Below are 15242 nucleotides of genomic sequence, written 5' to 3' on the forward strand. Positions count from 1 at the left end.
TGACTCCATATTACCTATGATCCATAATTTCATGTACGTCCACTCGGCTTGGCCCAAGGTGGGCCCACGTAATTCTGATATTTTCTGTAAGGCTCTAATTAACCCATTTCTGTCCGAACTCACAGGTAACTTTTGGTTATTATTCTGTCTGCTATATGACAAGCGTTATGACCATAGTTAAGAGTCTCATAATATATTCTGACGTCTGGAGCGGTTCTAGACATTTTATTCTGACATAATCTGTCGTGCCATCCCAAATGACGTTTATGCGTATCTACTATGAATTTTGTCCGATTATTCGATTTGATCTATCATCTAGACTATTTCAGTTTCATTGAGTCTGTATGCATATGGTTTCTCATTAATGTGTTCGTGGATGCCTCAATGCTTCCTTCACTGCGCCCGGGCCAGGTTCTGTTACTCGTGCACATTCCACTGCATTGTTCACCGCGCCCCTCGGTGTGCGGGCCGGGTTCTGTTTACATCTGTATATGATTTGATGATGTGTTTGTATGGGGATGGCGGCCAGGATGGCATATGATCTGGTCTGTCTGTCCACCGCGTCCCGTACTAAGAGGGCCAAGATCTGTTACCGCGTCCCTTACTAAAGGGCCGGGATCTGATATGTATGTATATGCTATCTGCATCTGTATATGCTTATGACTCTGCATGAATGATTCTGTCTGTTACAGCTCTGTATGTCTGATCTCGAATATGATTCTGTCTGTCACACTTCTGGAAATCTGATCTGGATCATGACTCTGTCTGTTGCACTTCTGTACGTCTGATTTGAATTATGGGTCGGTCTGACATATTTTTGTACCTCTGACTCAGATTACGATTTTGTCAGCCACACTTTGTACCCCTGATCTAGATTATGATTATTGTTGTTACATTTCCGCTTTACATACTCGGTACATTTTCCGTACTGACCCCCTGTTCTTCGGGGGCTGCGCTACATGCCCGCAGGTACAGACGCACAGCGTGATACGCCACCAGTATAGGATCTCTATTCTGCGATTTGGAGTGCTCCCTCTTGATCCGGAGCTCATACTTTTGGTATACACTTTTTGCTGTTGTATATTCTGTACATGTGCTTATTTGAGGTACGACGGGGCCCTGTCCCGTCATCTGATTCTGTTATGTCTGTTAGAGGCCTGTAGACATGTTTGTGGGTTGTGGGTTGTCACTGTTCTGACGGGTATGTGTGAGATTGCGACATAAGGGACCCTGCTTGCTGTGATAGCCTTAACGGCTTATGTCTAAGTCTATGTATATATATTTTGTGCGATGTATTCTATATCCGTATGAATCTGTGTATGTCTAATTTGATTAGTTGGTTAGTACGCTAACTCCGTCCGGTAGGTACGTATGGGTGTCCAGTTAGGACACCAGTCGCGGCCCACGGGGTTGGGTCGTGACATTGATGTTATAAGTTCTCAAGTTCTCTCAAGAACAAGTCACTTGCAAAACTGAAGAACCTGATCCAGACGCAATTTAGACTAAGTTCTTTATGTTGTTGTAAGTCTTTGTTCGTGTGTGTTTAAATTGTAAACCTACTCTTCTCATAAAAGAAGCTCTTGTAGGTGTCTTAAATTGTCAAGGTTTCTTCCACAAGCTCTTTAGTGGTACACTAGGCTAGAGTTAGCTTAGTTGTATTAGTGTATGGCTAGAGTTAGTCACTGTGGTGAATTCTCAAATGATGCCTTTGAGTGGTACTCTAGGCTGGGGTAAGTCTAGGTGTATTAGGGAGCTTGGCTAGGGGTAGTCAAGGGTGAGGGTTGCATAAGCGTTATTGTAAGGGTGAGGGATTATGGGAGTTAATTCCTAGCTTACGATAGAGTTGTAACCTGAGTTGCTCGGTTAGTGGAGTTGAAATCCTATAGGGATAGGTCATGATTTTTAATCCCTTGAGCAAGGAGTTTTTTTTACGGTAACATCCTTTGTCCTTTACATACTGGTACAAATGGAATTGGGGAAAGAACCCACATTCAATCCAAAATGCGAAAATTAAGGGGATACGAAGCAAAAAGGGATAAGAAGGGAGGGATAAAAGCAAGACCTCTAGATAATGACTCTATGGACAAATTTGGATATGTTAAATCCAAACTCTCCCAATTGGAATCAAACCGAAAAACCTATACTATTTGAAATCAAGCCAAGAGAAGATTCAATTGAATCCACAAATGAACAATTGTCACACCCTAATCTTAATCAGGGTATGATGGGCACCCGACCTTTATTTAAGGCCGAGCGAACCCGCAGACACTTATTACACATATAATCTCTTTGGACTCTTAAATCAAATACAAATGACATTCATAGTAAATGCTTTCAGACTATTCTTTTCATTTTTCTCAAATCAATAAAATCTATAATCCTATGGAATCCATGACATAATATATATAGAGACGACGGCTGGTGAAGCCGCTTACAAGACTGACATATTATACCCACGAATCTGCCTGCAAAGTCTCTAACATTAATCAAACATCATAACACATATACTCCGACTCGGCAGCACTCTAGGAGCAAGTGGAGCCTGCCAACTCCGCTGGAACATCTTCTATAATCGCGTCAACTCATCTGGGTGTACCTGCGCGGCATGAAATGCAGCCCTCGAAGAAAGGGGGTTAGTACGGAATATGTACTGAGTATGTAAGGCATGAAGTATAGAAAACAGAATCATAATCGGAACCACGGTACAGAAGTAAGTACATTAACCAGAAAACCAAGGAGATTTTCCAAACGCAAATCACGTATACCGATGTCATATGTCAGAAGGAGTACAGAAAATGAGTAAATCGTCTAGAGTATTAGATTACCTACTTTCCAAACACAGATCATACGTGCTGACCTCATATGTCATCATATACATATACATATAACAGATCCCGACCCTCTAGTAAGGGACGCGGTGGATGGACTCATTATGTATGCTGACGTCATATATCACAGATACATATAACAGAACCCGACCCTCTAGTAAGGGACGCGGTGAACAGAATCATCAATGCATGTCAGAATCATATATCATATGTGCATATAACGTGCCCCTGCCCTCCATTGAGGGACGTGGTGAATGAAGTCATGTATGCCAATGTCATGTATCATATATGCATGTAACGTGCCCCGGCCCTCTTTTGCGGGACGCGGTGAATGAAATTATGTGCATCCTGGCCACCACCCCGTCATCATATCATATATAACATGCCCCGGCCCGCAAGTGAGAGGGACGCGGTGAACAATGCAGAGAAGTACGCACGAGAACATACCCTGGCCCGGGACGCAGTGAAGGACATACGGAGACTTGCACGAACAGAGTAGTGCGAAACCATATGCACATAAATCAAGACTCGATAAACAAGTTATGAGCGTTTGAAGTACAGAACGTTCTACAAGCGTTTCCGAAGCCATTTTTTGGAAAATCAAATCCATAATCATGTCAAATACCTTTCGGATATCGTTATGGATCAATTATCTTTCGAATACCATTCGGAAACATACAGAACTTTTACGAACGTTTCAAAGCAAATCCGAGATGTTTTCCAAAAGTTAGGGACATTAAAACTTACTAGGCTCTTTTAGGAACAAAACTCTTTATGCTCATTTCGTTATTCAACCATAAAATAAGTTCAACTATATCGAACGTACTTATGTCAGAAGTGAATAGGAATCATAGACAGACTCGGAAACATATCAAATAGAGCTTCGGAAATCATGGATACATATCAAAAAGTGAATACAAATCATAAACAAACTCGGAATCACAGAATAGAGTAACCCCAAGATGCATATCATACCTTATTTGGCTCTAGGACATGCAAAAGAAAGAAAGGGTAAGCCTTACATACCTGCTCCACGTCCTATTAGCTACACTTATTTATCCAAGCTTGCTAGTCTACATACAAAAGAATTCACATAATCATTAGATTCATTGTCATTCACTTGCCTTAGCTTCCCAAATAATTTCACTTATAATCTGCCGAAATTTCGGCAGCATTTCCCCTGTAAACACACCATCCCCGAGAATCTAACTCGACCAATTTTATCAACAACAATCCGAGAATTCCACTCGGACAAATTATCAACAACATCAATATTCAATTCAAGACACATTCTAACATTAACAACCTTTGTCACACAATTCGATGACATCTCATTTATATTCAATTCATAATTGCTCACATATTCAAGTACTAATCCGAAACCATTCAAACAATATTCAAGAACACTTCAACAATCCGCATGACATTGCAAACGGCCCAACCACCATACTACCTGAAACCTTCCAAATTCCACAAGAACACTAACAACACATTTCCTTCCTTCCAAGTTCATAAACTACACCAACAATCTATACTTTAGCAATATCATTCATTCTTATAATCATAAGAAACCATACTAATTTCACATTACTTCTTCCATAATCCACAAACGATTACACTTCATTTCAAGCCATTAAATCTTCATTTAACATCATAAAATCCACAACACAACAACAATCAAAATGCTAAATAAAATCATTTCATCTATTCTACATAACACCACCCTATTCGGCCACCCACACACACATGCATATTTTATGAATTTCACCCATTTCCACGTACTACAACACTCAACAACATGCATAGACTGCCTATAACATATGACAGAGAGCTAAACCTTACCTTTTCCTCTTAGCTCTTCAACTTGGCTAGAGTTGTGAATTCCACCAATGAATGGTTTGCTTGCTTCAACAACCATCCCATGTTAATTAGGGCCTTCAAATTAGTAGAAAAGCTAGAAGAAAATAATTTTTGGTGATCAATTTTCCATGGACCCTATTCGGCTATGCCATGGCCGAAAGGCTCTCTTTTGCTTTCTCCAAATTTCTTGAACTTTCCAAGTGTGGAAAAGATGAACATGTCTTATTATTTTTTTTCCCACCACTTATCTATATATATAATTAGGCCCCTCAAGTAAAATTATGGACACATGGCCCTTCTCCCTTTTTCTTGAAACTTCTTAAAACAAGGATGAATTTAATTGTGTCTTGTTATGTAAGCTTTAATCCATATATAATTACATAGCTCATAAAAGGGTGGGACCCACACACCACCACCACACGGCCAACTTGGCTTGTTGTGGTTCATGAAAAATAATAATTTTTTTTTCCAATTCCGAATTTACCCTTAACCTTCCACAATATTACCACGAGCCACTTTGCGAATTTCCCTTTTTGCCCTTAGCCTTTCTCAATATTTCCATACTAATAATATTCATAAACAACTTGTACATTAAAATAATTTTGGGAATGGGTCTTGCCCTCAACATTCCAAGACTACCTCGAAATATCCGAACGTACAAAATATGGGCTATAACAACAATCTCTTCATGAAATCAATGGAAACAAAGGTTCAAGACCATTCAATGGAATCCACCATCACAATAGTTAACTAAGCTAAACCCTAACTACAAACTATCAACTCACAAGAGTCTATCATATCATCATTCATGAACTCAATGTAAAAATGAGTTAAGTCTAATATTTATGCTCCTAGAAATAAAAGACAACTAGCTATTACATATTTGCCCTTAATGAGGCAATGGCCTTGTTTGGCTAGTTGGGATGTTGGCTTGAAAATCAAAATGTCTCTTGTTTTCACAACTAGCCCTCATCCAATGCACAAAGCTTGCAATTGCGACCATTGCATTTACGCCCCTTGACTTGCATGTTCGGCCACTTTTGCGTGTTGCACCCCTCATGTTCATAGTGGTAGAACCCATGGTTTCCTAGTTGGGTATGCCCTTGGAATAGAGACCCGAGCCTGAGTTTGGAGGCAGAAAATATCTTACCCCATGTACAAGGGTACCAGTAGATATTCCAAGCCATTTATAAGAGATAAAAGTTGAGCGAATCGAATCGACGCGACCTGAACTGCACCAGAAGAATCTGCAGGACACCAGTCATCGTCGACGGGTCATCGACATTTCGATGAACCGTCGATAGGATCCCACAGCCATGCATCTGCAAGCGCAGGTCGACGGAGTAAGTCGACGGGCCATCGACCCGCTCGTCGAACCAGACGCTGTAGCCTTTTTGGCTTCCAAGTATAAATCGGAGGGCCACGACCCTATTCCATATTTTTCCTGCACTCCAAATCAGAAAACCCTAATATATTCTCTCCCAATATTTTCCATCATATTAGTGAATATTTGACAAGACCCGGACCCCGTAAACCCGAGATAGGGAAGAAGAAGGTTGCTTCTAGGGTTTCTCCAAGATTGTGAAGCTTAGGGAGTTGAAGTTGAAGTGATTCTTGGGATTCTTGACCCCTCAAGGTATGTAAATGATTTCTACCCTTATATTTAAGTTGAGTATCAAGAGTTTTAGTGATATTAAGTGGAGAGAAGATAATGGTGGAAGTGTTAAGTTAATTAGGGCAATGTAGTGATATGGGGTTATATTAAGAGATGATTCAGAGCGAGTTTACGTATATCTTGATATATATATATGTGTTGGCATTGTTGATGTGAGTATTGTAGTTGATGTGGGATCGGATGACAAGTTGGAGAGTAGTAAGCTTACAAAGGAAATTATTGTCTATAGTTCGTTGAGCTTTATACGTATTTGATGATGGTTAGTAAGCGATGTAAATAGCCTAATTAAGTCCTGTGTTATCTTAATTGTAGACTTGCAAGTTCGAGAGGTAGAAGTTGGACGATTGAGCATACTTCCAGGTATGTTAAGGCCATTCTTTTCTTCTTTGGCATTATCCTATGATATGATTCAACAAGAGAGTAAGAGAGTTTCTATACCACTTCTACTCTTAGAAGTATTAGGAGTACTTCGGTCTTTGATGTTCATGTACCCTATTTATGAGTAATCTTTCTATTCATGGGTCCAGTCTTATAAAGCCAGTTCTGTTCATACAGTTTATTCATGCATTACATTTATTATATATTTATGTATATTGAACCGTGATCAGAAGGCGTTATATACGTGAATATTGTATATATGTAAAGTATGAGGAGTGATATAGGCGTTATATACGCATTATTACTATGATGATGATATTGATTATAGCCACAAAAGAGCCAATATGATATGACGATATGCCAGAGAGGCTTACAGGCATTATATACGCACATACATCAGGCGTTATATACGCACACATATCAGGATTTATATACGCACTCATATAGATGCATGACCATCATTGATAGGTATGAGCATGCACATTATGTGCCTAGAGAGGCATTGTCAGTTACGCAGATTTATGCAGATTTAAGCAGATACTAGTTCATACAAGTAAATGCAGTTTGTCATTTCAGTTTATAAGTTTAGATCTTATCCTTGATTCTTATATATTTATGTTGTTCTTATGCCTTACATACTCGGTACATTATCCGTACTGACTCCCCGTTGCTCAGGGGGCTGCGTTCATGCCCGCAGGTACATGGAGACAGACAAGTGGTCTAGCTTAGTAGGACCTCTAGATCTAGCAGTGGCTTGTACGCTCCATTTGATCCGGAGCTACAGTCAGTTTTGGTATGCCCCTATTTGGATGTGTATACATATGGGTATGACGGGGGCCTATCCCATCCTTTCTACAACTTTTATTCCCGTACAGGTCTATAGACAGTTGTATGTAGTAGTCAGACGATGTATCCTTATCGGCTTCTATTCTTTTGTGTACAGTTTATGTAGCAGCCTAGCTGGCTTGCACTGTTCTTCCCCATGTTGTGTATGTGTATGTTGATTGTACAGAGTTCTGATGTTTCCTTCTTATGAGATTAGTTTATGCCATTTACGGGCTTTTGATGTTCAGTATGTGTCAGACAAGTGTTTAGGGGTGTTTGGTCATTAGAGGTCAGACTCCCGTCACGGCTCATCGGTTTGGGTCGTGACAAAAGTGGTATCAGAGCAGTTTCGTCCTATGGTTGTCTACAGACTGTGTCTAGTAGAGTCTTGTTTATGGGCGTGTTGTGCACCACACTTATAAACAGTGAGGCCACTAGTCGTACTCGACAGGCCACTAGGGCCAAGGAGGAGATTCATACTGAGGGGCCATCTAAGACATCGCATACCCCGCCTCTAGCACTAGCCCCAGTTCCTCAGCTAGATGCAGAGGCCCAGGATGTACGGGATGCTGCACGGTTATTGACCAGATTAGTACCCGCCCAGGCACAGTGGCAGGGAGTTGGTGTTGACCCAGCAGATAGGGCTAGTAGTTCGAGGGTTAAGACCTTCCTTGGGTTAGGTCCTACTGATTTCTATGGTGAAGCAAAATATAGAGCCCCAGGATTTCATTGATGGTATGCATAGGACCTTGAGGGTTATGCATGCGGATAAAGTTGAGTCAGTAGATTTGGCTTCATATAGACTCCGGGATATTTCAATACAGTGGTATCAGGCATGGGAGTTATCTAGGGGAGAATGCCCCTCCAGCAGTGTGGCGAGAGTTCTCAAATGCTTTTCTTCGCCGTTATTTACCTCCAGAGGTCTGACGGGCCCGAGCAGACAGGTTCCTACGTATTGAGCAGGGCAGTATGAATGTGCAAGAGTATTGTGTACACTTAGATTCCTTGGCTAGGTATGCCCTATCTATGGTGGCTAAGATGGAGGATAGAGTTCATCGCTTCGTGGCTGGACTAGGGCCACACTTGATAGATGAGTGTACAACTGCTGCATTACGGCCAGGCATGGATATCTCCTCTATACAGGTGTATGCATAGAATTTGGAGGATCGTAAACACCAGCGGCGAATAGAGAGCGAGCGTGACCGGAGCCGTGGTAAGAGGGCTAGATCTTTTGATATGGTTAGTGAGTTCAGGGGAGGACAGAGACAGCAGCATACCGAGTATTCTTATCAGCTGGCAGGGAGTGTACCTCCGCGGTTTCCAGGTCCGAGATTTAACCGACCTTCTTATTCCAGAGCGGGCCAGAGTTTTAGAGCGTCAGGTTCTCAGTACCGATCAGAGTCAAGCCAGATGAGGTCCCTTTTGCCGCGATGTACTCAGTGTGGAAAGTTACATACAGGTCAGTGTCCGTTGGGTTCAGATGTTTGCTATGCTTGTGGACAGGCAGGCCACATGATGAGGGAGTGCCCGATGGGGGTTAGTTCAGGTATGGTTCAGCCTACAAGGTCTATGGCTGGCTCATTTTCTGCAATGCACCCTTCAGGGCAAGTTTTTCAGATGCCAGCAGGGCGAGGTAGGGGAGGAGTGGAGCATCCAGCTCGAGCGGTCCTCAGCACCGCGTGTATGCATTAGCTGGTAGACAGGACTGCAAGGCGTCTCATGATATTGTTACAGGTATATTATTAGTTTCCTCCCATGATGTTTATGCAATGATTGACCCAGGTTCCACTTTATCATATGTTACGCCTTTGTTTCCGGCAAGTTTGGGGTAGAGCTCGAGTTGATTAAACCTTTTGAGGTGTCTACGCCAGTTGGTGATCCGGTTATAGCTAGGTGAGTATACCGAGACTGTGTTGTTATAGTTTGTGACTGCCATATCGTAGCATATCTAATTGAGTTAGATATGATTGATTTTGATGTTATTATGGGCATGGACTGGTTGTCTTTTTGTTATGCTGATGTTGATTGTAGAGCAAAGAAGGTTCGATTCCAGTTTCCAGGCGAGCCAGTCCTAGAATGGAAGGGCAATGCTGCTTCGCCTAGAGGTAGGTTTATTTCCTACCTTAAGGCGGAGAAGATGATCAGAAAAGGGTATATTTTTCACCTAGTTCGACTTCAAGATGTCCAGGCAGAGTCGCTGACTCTTCAGTCTGTTCCTGTGGTTAATAAGTTCCTAGGAGTGTTTCCAGATGAGCTTCCAGGCATTCCCCCAGAGAGGGAGATTGATTTTTCTATTGACCTATTGCCAGACACTCAGCCAATATCTATCCCTCCTTAGAGGTTGGCACCTGTGGAGTTGAAAGAGTTGAAAGAGCAGTTGAAAGATTTGCTCGAGAAGGGCTTTATCAGGCCTAGTAATTATCGTGGGGAGCGCCGGTGTTATTTGTGAGAAAGAAGGATGGCTCTTTGCGAATGTGTATTGACTATAGGCAATTAAATAGGGTGACTATAAAGAATAAGTATCTGCTCCCAAGGATTGATGATTTATTCAATCAGTTGCAAGGCGCTACATATTTATCGAAGATAGACTTGAGATCAGGATATCACCAGGTCAAGGTTAAGGAAGTGGACATTCCGAAGATGGCATTCCGGACTAGAAATGGCCACTATGAGTTTCGTGTTATGTCATTCGGGCTAATTAATGCCCCGGCTATATTCATGGATTTGATGAATCGTATATTCAGGCCCTTTCTAGATTCGTTCGTGATTGTGTTCATAGATGATATTCTGGTTTATTCGCCGTCAGAGGCTGATCATGCGGAACATCTGCGGACAGTGCTTTGAATTCTTCGAGGTAAAGAGTGGTATGCCAAGTTTTCTAAGTGTGAGTTCTGGTTGAACTCTGTGGCTTTTCTGGGTCACATTATTTCAGAGGAAGGCGTTAGAGTGGATGCCCAGAAGATTGAGGCTGTGAAGAATTGGCCAAGGCCCACGGCACCAACGGAGATACGTAGTTTCCTTGGCTTGGCAGGTTATTATAGAAGGTTTGTAGAAGGATTTTCCTCTCTTTTAACCCTATTGACTAAATTGACTCAAAAATCAGCTAAGTTCCAATGGACAGATGCTTGTGACCAGAGTTTTCAGACGTTGAAGGATAGGTTAACCTCAGCACCAGTTTTGACTCTTCCAGAAGGAGCAGATGGCTATGTGGTATATTGTCATGCTTCAGGTGTTGGATTGGGTTGTGTATTGATGCAACATTGTAAAGTTGTCGCTTATGCTTCTAGGCAGTTGAAGAAGCATGAGAAGAATTATCCAACCCATGATTTTGAGTTAGCGGCAGTGATTCATGCCTTGATGATATGGAGGCACTACTTATACGGTGTCTATGTTGATATCTATACTAATCATAAGAGTCTCCAGTACATCTTCAAGCAGAAGGACTTGAACTTACGTCAAAGGCGATGGTTAGAGAGGTTAAAAGACTATGATGTAGATATTCTGTACCATCCCGGGAAGGCTAATGTGATACCCGATGCCGTCAGTCGTAAATCTATGGGTAGCTTGTCACACGTGCCGCCAGAAAGAAGAGAAATGGTCCGTGAGGTTCATCGATTGGCTAGCCTCAGAATTCGATTGATAGATTCAGGTGATGCAGGAGTTACCGTTCGAGACACAGCGATATCATCTTTGGTAGTAGAGATAAAGGAGGGTCAGTATGAGGATCATGTTTTAGTTCATTACCGAGATACAGCCCCTCAAAAAGAAAAGACACCCTTTGTGATAACAGGTGATGGAGTACTCAGGTATCGAGGTATATTGTGTGTCCTTAATGTTCCAGGACTCCGTCAGCAGATTATGGGGGAGGCACATTACTCCCGCTATTCCATTCATGCAGGATCAACGAAGATGTACCATGATCTCAAGGAAGTTTATTGGTGGGATGGTATGAAGAGAGATATAGCAGAATTTGTCGTTCAGTGTCCGAATTGTCAGCATATCAAAATAGAGCACCAGAAGCCTGGAGGTCCATTGAAGACTATAGATATTTTGACATGGAAGTGGGGGGTAATTAATATGGACTTCATTACAGGGTTGCCCCGCACTCAGCCGAAGTATGATTCGATATGGGTCATAGTTGATAGGTTTACAAAGTTAGCTCACTTTCTGCCTGTCAGAACTACTTATGTAGCCGAGGATTATGCAAAGCTTTACCTGAAGGAGATTGTATGACTTCATGGTGTTCCTACAGCTATTATTTCAGATAGGGGAGCACAGTTCACAGCTAAATTCTGGAAGTCTTTTCAGCAGGGATTGGGGACTCAGGTGAGTCTTAGTACGGCATTTCATCCGCAGACAGATGGGCAGGCGGAGCGTACTATACAGACCCTTGAGGATATGCTTAGAGCTTGTGTACTTGACTTTCAAGGCAGTTGGGATGATCTTTGCCTCTTATCGAGTTTGTATATAACAACAGTTACCATACCGGTATTCAATTGGCTCCTTATGAGGCCTTATATGGGAGGAGATGCAGATCTCCCATAGGGTGGTTCGATGTCGGGGAGAATCAGTTACTAGGCCCAGACTTAATTCAGTAAGAATTTGATAAGGTGAAAGTGATTAGAGAGAGGTTGCTAACAGCTCAGAGCCGACATAAATCCTATGCGGATAATCGGCGACGTAAGCTAGAGTTCGAGATAGGCGACTGGGTGTTCCTGAAAGTTTCGCCTATGAAGGGAGTGATGAGGTTTGGCAAGAAGGGTAAGTTGAGCCGTCGATATATTAGGCCATATAAGATCATTCGCACAGTGGGCACGGTGGCATATAAGCTAGAATTGCCTCCGGAGTTAGAGTCGGTGCATCCAGTATTTCATGTATCCATGCTTCGTAAGTGTATCAGAGATCCTTCAAAAGTGGTACCAGTGGGTGATATCCAGTTGACCGAGTAGTTATCATATGAAGAAGTTCCAGTGGCTATACTGGACAGACAGGTCCGTCGGCTGCGGACCAAGGACGTAGCTTCGGTTAAAGTCTTGTGGAGGAATAAGAATGTTGAGGAAGTGACTTGGGAAACGGAAGAGGCAATTAAGATGGAGTACCCGCATTTGTTCCCAACAGTACAGGAGGTTCAGTCTGTGGCATCATTTCCCCCAGGTATTATTTCATTTCAGTTATCGTGATTGGTCGTACGAGGCTATAGTATTGTGTGTTATAGTATGTGGCCTTGTGTGGCATTATATTGGGTTGTTGCGTGTAGGGTGGATTGGTATAAGTACTGGGGAAACTCTTCTAAAATGTTTATAACCCAGGATTGTTCGAACATTCATGGACGAATGTTCCTAAGGGGGAGAGAGTGTTACACCCCTCGTGTTTATAGTGGTAGAACCCATTGTTACCTAGTAGGTTATGCCTTTGGAATAGAGATTGGAGCCCTAGTTTGGAGGTAGAAAATGTCTTACCCCGTGTGCAAGGGTACCAGCAGATATTTCAGGCCATTTATAAGAGATAAAAGTTGAGTGAATCGAATCGACGCGACCTGAACCGAACTAGAAGAATCTGCAGCACATCAGTAATCGTCGACGGGTCGTCAACATATTAGACGGACCATCGCCGTGCGGCGTCGACAGGATCCTGCAGCCATGCATCTGCAGGCGCAGGTCGATGGAGCAAGTTGCCGGACCGTTGACACGTCGACGGGCCGTCGACCCGCTCGTCGAACCGGATGCTGTAGCCTTTTTGGCTTTCAAGTATAAATAGGTGGTCCACGTCTCTATTTCATATTTTCCTCCTTCCAAAATAAGAAAAACCCTAAGATATTCTCTCCCAATATTTTCCATCATATTAGTGAAGATTTGACAAGACCCAGACCCCATAAACCCGAGCTTGTAAAGGAGAAGGTTGCTTCTAGGGTTTCTCCAAGATTGTGAAGCTTAGGGAGTTGAAGTTGAAGTGATTCTTGGGATTATTGACCCCTCAAGGTATGTAAATGATTTCTACCCTTATATTTAAGTTGAGTATCAAGAGTTTTAGTGATATTAAGTGGAGAGAAGATAATGGTGGAAATATTAAGTTGATTAGGGCAATGTAGTGATATAGGGTTATATTAAGAGATGATTGGGAGCGAGTTTACGTATATCTTGATATATATATATATATATATATATATATATATATATATATATATATATATATATATATATATATATATATTTGTGTGTGTGTGTGTGTTGGCATTGTTGATGTGAGTATTGTACTTGATGTGGGATCGGATGAGAAGTTGGAGAGTTGTAAGCTTACAAAGGGAATTATTGTCTATAGTTCGTTGAGCTTTATACGTATTTGAGAATGGTTAGTAAGCGAAGTAAATAGCCTAATTAAGCCCTGTGTTATCTTAATTGTAGACTTTCAAGTTCGAGAGGTAGAAGTTGGACGATTGAGTATACTTCCAAGTATGTTAAAGCCATTCTTTTCTTCTTTGGCATGATCCTATGATATGATTCAACAAGCGAATAAGCGCGTTTCCATACTACTCTACTCTTAGAAGTATTAGAAGTACTTCGGTCTTTGATTTTCATGTACCCCAATTATAAGTAATCTTTATGTTCATGGGTCCAGTCTTATGTAGCCAGTTCTGTTCATACAATTTATTCATGCATTACATTCATTATATATTTATGTATATTGACCCGTGACCAGAAGGCGTTATATACGCAAATATTATATATATGTAAAGTATGAGGAGAGATATAGGCGTTATATACGCATTATTACTATGATGATGATATTGATTATGGCCACAGAGGAGCCAATATGATATGATGATATTCCATAGAGGCTTACAGGCGTTATATACGCACATACATTAGGCGTTATATACGCACACATATCAGGCGTTATATACACACTCATATAGATGCACGACCATCATTGATAAGTATGAGCATGCACATTATGTGCCCACAGAGGCATTGTCAGTTTTGCAGATTTATGCAGATTTAGGCAGATACTAGTTCATACAAGTACATGCAGTAAGTCATTTCAGTTTATGAGTTCAGATCTTATCCATGATTATTATGTATATATGTTGTTCTTATGCCTTACATACTCAGTACATTATATGTATTGACTCCCTATTGCTCGGGGGGCTGCATTCATGCCCGCAGGTACAGGGAGATAGACAGGTGGTCCAGCTCAGTAGGTGTTACACCTTGGAAATTTCATGTCGTTGTGTAGTGAATGAACCAATGAAAGCTTAAGGGTAACGGGAATTTCTTAAGACTATGAGACGGATATTTAGTGGTCTTAGAATGCATACGTTAAGATTTTGAAGTTATATGAATTGATGAAATAAGGATTGATAAGGACAAGTGGAGTATAAGTGGGGTTTAGGAAAGGTTTCTTAAATTATTGTGTTAAGGATTGTTTGGTAAGGCCTTGAGGACGAGTATAGGGATGTTTAGATCATTGATGAAGTACTAAACAAGTGTTAAGAAGGTTGTATAAGGATTGGAGATCAAACAAAACGACGAGGACAACTTCGGAAAAACTGTGAGTTACACGACCACATTTTACGGCCCGTGGAATTTTATACGGACCGTATAATGGTCCGTATAACCCAACAACAACAATGTTTTCCATGGTCGTGAACCACAAACACTTATACGGACCGTTTAATG

The sequence above is a fragment of the Lycium barbarum genome, chromosome 8 (assembly GCF_019175385.1).
Source record: "Lycium barbarum isolate Lr01 chromosome 8, ASM1917538v2, whole genome shotgun sequence".
Classification (NCBI taxonomy): domain Eukaryota; kingdom Viridiplantae; phylum Streptophyta; class Magnoliopsida; order Solanales; family Solanaceae; genus Lycium; species Lycium barbarum.